The sequence below is a fragment of the Squalius cephalus genome (genome assembly GCF_949319135.1).
Source record: "Squalius cephalus genome assembly, chromosome: 17".
NCBI classification, from domain to species: Eukaryota; Metazoa; Chordata; class Actinopteri; order Cypriniformes; family Leuciscidae; genus Squalius; species Squalius cephalus.
Genome location: NC_137138.1, coordinates 1,352,664 through 1,359,055, shown reverse-complemented (window position 1 = coordinate 1,359,055; position 6,392 = coordinate 1,352,664). Strand labels below are relative to the sequence as shown.

The 6,392-nt window shown below is 39.3% G+C and overlaps 1 long non-coding RNA gene across 1 annotated transcript; it reads right to left on the bottom strand.

The window, feature by feature from the left end:
- Positions 1-2,253: 2,253 nt before the first annotated feature.
- Positions 2,254-3,646, bottom strand: LOC307144496. The gene is made up of 4 exons (XR_013818767.1): positions 3,474-3,646; positions 3,223-3,318; positions 2,537-2,821; positions 2,254-2,406 (listed from the first exon to the last, which is right to left on the bottom strand). It is a non-coding gene; the product is annotated as an uncharacterized lncRNA (long non-coding RNA).
- Positions 3,647-6,392: the final 2,746 nt, after the last annotated feature.

The window sequence follows — 6,392 nt, the reverse complement described above, 5'->3', positions numbered from 1 at the left end:
TGATGATGATGAAGATATTCAGGTCTTCAGCTGCTGATGGATGTCAGTGATGATGATGATGATGAAGATATTCAGGTCTTCAGCTGCTGATGGATGTCAGTGATGATGATGATGATGATGATGATGATGATGAAGAAGATGTTCAGGTCTTCAGCTGCTGATGGATGTCAGTGATGATGATGATGATGATGATGATGAAGATATTCAGGTCTTCAGCTGCTGATGGATGTCAGTGATGATGATGATGATGATGAAGATATTCAGGTCTTCAGCTGCTGATGGATGTCAGTGATGATGATGATGATGATGAATATATTCAGGTCTTCAGCTGCTGATGGATGTCAGTGATGATGATGATGATGATGAAGATATTCAGGTCTTCAGCTGCTGATGGATGTCAGTGATGATGATGATGATGATGAAGATATTCAGGTCTTCAGCTGCTGATGGATGTCAGTGATGATGATGATGATGAAGATATTCAGGTCTTCAGCTGCTGATGGATGTCAGTGATGATGATGATGATGATGATGATGATGATGAAGAAGATATTCAGGTCTTCAGCTGCTGATGGATGTCAGTGATGATGATGATGAATATATTCAGGTCTTCAGCTGCTGATGGATGTCAGTGATGATGATGATGATGATGAAGATATTCAGGTCTTCAGCTGCTGATGGATGTCAGTGATGATGATGATGATGATGATGAAGATATTCAGGTCTTCAGCTGCTGATGGATGTCAGTGATGATGATGATGATGATGATGATGAAGATATTCAGGTCTTCAGCTGCTGATGGATGTCAGTGATGATGATGATGATGATGAAGATATTCAGGTCTTCAGCTGCTGATGGATGTCAGTGATGATGATGATGATGATGAATATATTCAGGTCTTCAGCTGCTGATGGATGTCAGTGATGATGATGATGATGATGATGATGAAGATATTCAGGTCTTCAGCTGCTGATGGATGTCAGTGATGATGATGATGATGATGATGATGATGATGATAATAATGATGTTCAGGTCTTCAGCTGCTGATGGATGTCAGTGATGATGATGATGATGATGAAGATATTCAGGTCTTCAGCTGCTGATGGATGTCAGTGATGATGATGATGATGATGAAGATATTCAGGTCTTCAGCTGCTGATGGATGTCAGTGATGATGATGATGATGATGAAGATATTCAGGTCTTCAGCTGCTGATGGATGTCAGTGATGATGATGATGATGATGAATATATTCAGGTCTTCAGCTGCTGATGGATGTCAGTGATGATGATGATGATGATGATGATGAAGATATTCAGGTCTTCAGCTGCTGATGGATGTCAGTGATGATGATGATGATGATGAAGATATTCAGGTCTTCAGCTGCTGATGGATGTCAGTGATGATGATGATGATGATGAAGATATTCAGGTCTTCAGCTGCTGATGGATGTCAGTGATGATGATGATGATGATGAAGATATTCAGGTCTTCAGCTGCTGATGGATGTCAGTGATGATGATGATGATGATGATGATGATGAATATATTCAGGTCTTCAGCTGCTGATGGATGTCAGTGATGATGATGATGATGATGAAGATATTCAGGTCTTCAGCTGCTGATGGATGTCAGTGATGATGATGATGATGATGAAGATGTTCAGGTCTTCAGCTGCTGATGGATGTCAGTGATGATGATGATGATGGATGTCAGTGATGATGATGATGATGATGAAGATATTCAGGTCTTCAGCTGCTGATGGATGTCAGTGATGATGATGATGATGATGAAGATATTCAGGTCTTCAGCTGCTGATGGATGTCAGTGATGATGATGATGATGATGAATATATTCAGGTCTTCAGCTGCTGATGGATGTCAGTGATGATGATGATGATGATGAAGATATTCAGGTCTTCAGCTGCTGATGGATGTCAGTGATGATGATGATGATGGATGTCAGTGATGATGATGATGATGATGAAGATATTCAGGTCTTCAGCTGCTGATGGATGTCAGTGATGATGATGATGATGATGAAGATATTCAGGTCTTCAGCTGCTGATGGATGTCAGTGATGATGATGATGATGATGAAGATATTCAGGTCTTCAGCTGCTGATGGATGTCAGTGATGATGATGATGATGATGAAGATATTCAGGTCTTCAGCTGCTGATGGATGTCAGTGATGATGATGATGATGATGAAGATATTCAGGTCTTCAGCTGCTGATGGATGTCAGTGATGATGATGATGATGATGAAGATATTCAGGTCTTCAGCTGCTGATGGATGTCAGTGATGATGATGATGATGTTCTTGAGATCATGATGAAGGGTTTGATGAGAATCTCTCCTCAGTTTTGACATCAGAATCAAATTTTACAGGCTCGTCTGGATCACAGGAGACTATAGAAATATACATATTAGATTATTATCATATATATTGTTCTGAGTTTATGGGATTATGTTCTCAATTTAAAACAGACTAAAATGTGATGAAAGATTAAATTAAGTTCAGTAATAATCAAACACTCACAGAATGGCTTTCTTCTCTTCATACTGTTCGATCTATCACGTGTCTGTCCTCTTTCCTCTGGAGATTCACTGGTTTGTGTCTCATTTCTGTCCTCCATTTTTCTCTCAGTCTTCTTGTTTTCTGCTGATCTGTGATTTCTGAGGCTCCAGCAGTTTTCTGGATGTGTGATTTCATTTATAAACTCCATTTGAATCTGTTCAGTAGATCTTTCTCTTCTCACCTCATGTTTGATCATATTTGATTCATCAGAACGACACTTTACAGCTCCGACTGGATCAACAGAGACTGGAAATGAAGAAAACAGCCCGTTATCATCATAATTATAATACAGTGACTGAACTGACAGATTCAGATTAGCTCATGTTATTGTTGTAAAATGTTTTTCAGCTTTTAAAGCCTTTAATACACCATTAAAGTAGATCAAGATAGGTTTGAGTTAGTCAGAATTGTTCTTATCAGAATGAAATTGTTCAGCACAACATTAATCACCAACATCAGCATTCATTCTGGAATAAAAGTCATTTCCAGTTTCCACTGGTAAAATCTACAAATAAGGACAAATTCAATGGCATTTGCATCATTAACACAAACACTAGTGATGTGCAGAAGATTCCCTGATATATTCCTTGTTTGTATCTTGACTGATGAAATATGATGATATGAATGACTGATATTAATCTACTCACAGTCTTTATCACTGCAGCTGCTCCGTCTGAACTTCTCAAGATTCATGTTTCACTCGTTGTGTTTTCATGCATTTCTTCATCATCTAAACTGTGAACCTGAGACAAATATTTAAGCAATTAAAACATTGTATGATAAAATGGCAAATAATCCAGTCATCCATATATGAAAATGAAACTCCTCAATTAAGTAGGCTAAAATTAATCATTAAATTATGTAGCCTTTTCAAAACCAAACATATACTGTATCTCACCTGTGAGAAGAAGAGAGATGTGGAATGATTTGTTAATAAAATCCCTGAATATATATAAAGGAAAATCCTAGAGTAAGAATCCCAGAGTCAGCGAAGAGTTGCAGAGATTCTCCTCCGACTCAATGAGCTCAAAGTCAAGATCACCGGGGCAGAAAACACACATGAGCAGTGAAGAAAACACACCTGAGCGGGGCAGAAAACACACACACATTCTTCTCCCTCTCCAATTCAAGGCGTAGCTTTGATTTTGAGATTGGCTGGTGAAAATCCAGAAGCTGAAGAATCAGGAATGAATAGGATTGCATGTTTCTGCAGGTTTCTGCTCACGGTGACGCCATTTGGTTTTCAAAAGTTCAAAAGTTCAAACAAAGCGTGTAAGCTGTTCTGCCGTCGCTGCAAGACGAGCACTGAACACTATCTGAGGTTTTTAGTCTATATTGACCTTAATAATACGTTCATTAATGAATTCTGTAATGCTACAGGTAACTAATAAAAACAGAGGCAGTTTAACAGACTCAACTTTACTCTGTTCATAGTGCAATAGTGCAATACTGTCTTGCTTTCTGAAGAAGCCGAACACACGTCTGCATCTGTCATTACAAGTGACATATCATGAAACTCTGACTTCTCCTGTGTGTAAGTGCTATAATCGGCTCCCAGTGCTTCTACCAGCCCTGATATGAACCCCTGGTGTATTTCTGTGCTGTGTGTGTGTGTGTGTGTGTGTGTGTGTGTGTGTGTGTGTGTGTGTGTGTGTTTAAACCTGCAACATGGATCAAGAGTGTTCATAGTTTCACTGCCAGAGATACACCCTGAACGCCAGACCTGACAACCTGAAGACATGATCATAAACCCCGATCTTGTCTTCACTTCATTGGCTGACAGTCGATTTGAACATTCATTTATTAGTTCACAAGTGTTTGAATAACTTTGCAGCCCTTCTGATCTTCTATCTTCACACAGTCCTTCTAGAGATCAACACTTTTATCTGTTCCTATACAGACTAAAGTAAGGGGACATTGTGCATTTCTATTGTGTGATACTAGCATTTCTACAATAGGAAATTATTTTTTTATTCATAGCTTGGTGGTTATGAATAAAAAATTAGGGTTATACATTGTTGTAAAATATATTATTCCTAAGGGTAAAGGAAGAATAAAGACAAAAATGGTACCATGGTGGAATAAGGAGTGTGATGAAGCTATTCGAAGGAAAAGGAGAGCATACAAGAAGGTAAGAAGAATGCATAATTATACAGATTTAATCGAATATAAGAGAGAACAAGCAAAGGTAAAAGAGGTGGTAAGAAGGGCAAAAAGACAACATTGGAGAGATTTCTGTGATAGAATAGGGAGAAGTACATCAATAGGAAAAGTATGGAGTATGATCAGAAGGATGAATGGAATAAGGAAAGATGGAATATCCTGTTTTAAATGAAGGGGAAGTTATAGCAATAGGAAACTGTGAGAAAGTAGAAATGTTTTGTAATACATTTATAAAAGTAAACAGTATGGAAAATCTGACTGAAGAGTTTAAGAGGGAAAGGGAGGAAGTACAGTGCTATGCATAAGTTTAGACACCCATGCTAAAGTTGACTAAAAAGAGGAATAAAAAAATCATCTTTTGTAAATTGAACTTAATGCCTTAATTAAAAAAAATTAGGGAAAATCCAACCTTTAAGGACACCAATTTTCTTTGTGAATAAATAATGTATCGTAAATAAATAAATGTTCTTCCTTAAAATACAGGGTGCATAAGTGAGTACACCCCTATGTTAAATTCCCATAGAGGCAGGCAGATTTTTATTTTTAAGTATTTTTTATTTTTTTTTCTAGGACACTATGGATCCTGATAAAGTTCCCTTGGCCTTTGGAATTAAAATAGTCCCACATCATCACATAGCCTTCACCATACCTAGAGATTGGCATGGTTTTATTTCAGTTAGCCTAAAAGCTAGTTTGATTTGCATTGAGAGATGATCTTATGGAAAGTACTCCATGCCAATCTCTAGGTATGGTGAAGACACACACACACACACACACACACGCACACATTTGCTGTAACAGCACTGGACTGAAAACTGCACTAACATGTTAAAGGGATAGTTCAGGATTTTAGACATGAATCTCTATAGCTTCCCCATAAGCAGTGTGGTGCATTGACCATGACTTACCCCCGACAGCGTCCTGTGAGCCGAGCTCCGGTCCAGTTTTGGTCAAGATGAAATTAGTCCGGCAAGTTTGCTGGGGTCACGGCAATAAAGCTTTTTTCTTCTCAAATCAATATGTGTTCAAAAGAGTGATATATTTGCGTCACTAAAACGTTGTCTATGGAGAGGTCAGACCTCGTAATGGCTTGGCACTATTTTCTCCCCTGTCATAACACTGCGCGCTGCCGCTACCTACAGCCAGCTGCGAGCTGCGCAGGCGCACACCACTTTTTCAGTTGTTCGGCAGTGTTTACAGCAGTGTTTACGTGCTCAGAACAGCTACACGAACGAGCTAACATAGCTAGCACCAAGAGCGATCAGTTTGTACAAGCTTTGTAGAAAATGGTGCGGACTTGTGACTATCCGGACTGTACAAACAAAGATGTGGCGCTTTCTCCTCACACATTTCAAAGATTTCCTGTGGCAGATGTTGCTCTGAGGCGACTTTGGCTCATTGCTCTGGGCTTCAATGTGAACACACTGGCGAAGATAAAGAAGCTTCGTAAAGATATCCTTTTGGCTGTGTGTCGAAGTCAATGTTGTCATCGTCGCTGCTGTAGTCAGACATGTTATCGTTCTCTTTACGAGCTGTAAACAAAGTGACACGTGCGCGGCTCCCAGCTGGCTGTAGGTAGCGGCAGCGCGCAGTGATATGACGGGGGAAAAAATAGTGCCAAGCCATTACGAGGTCTGACCTCTCCATAGACAGC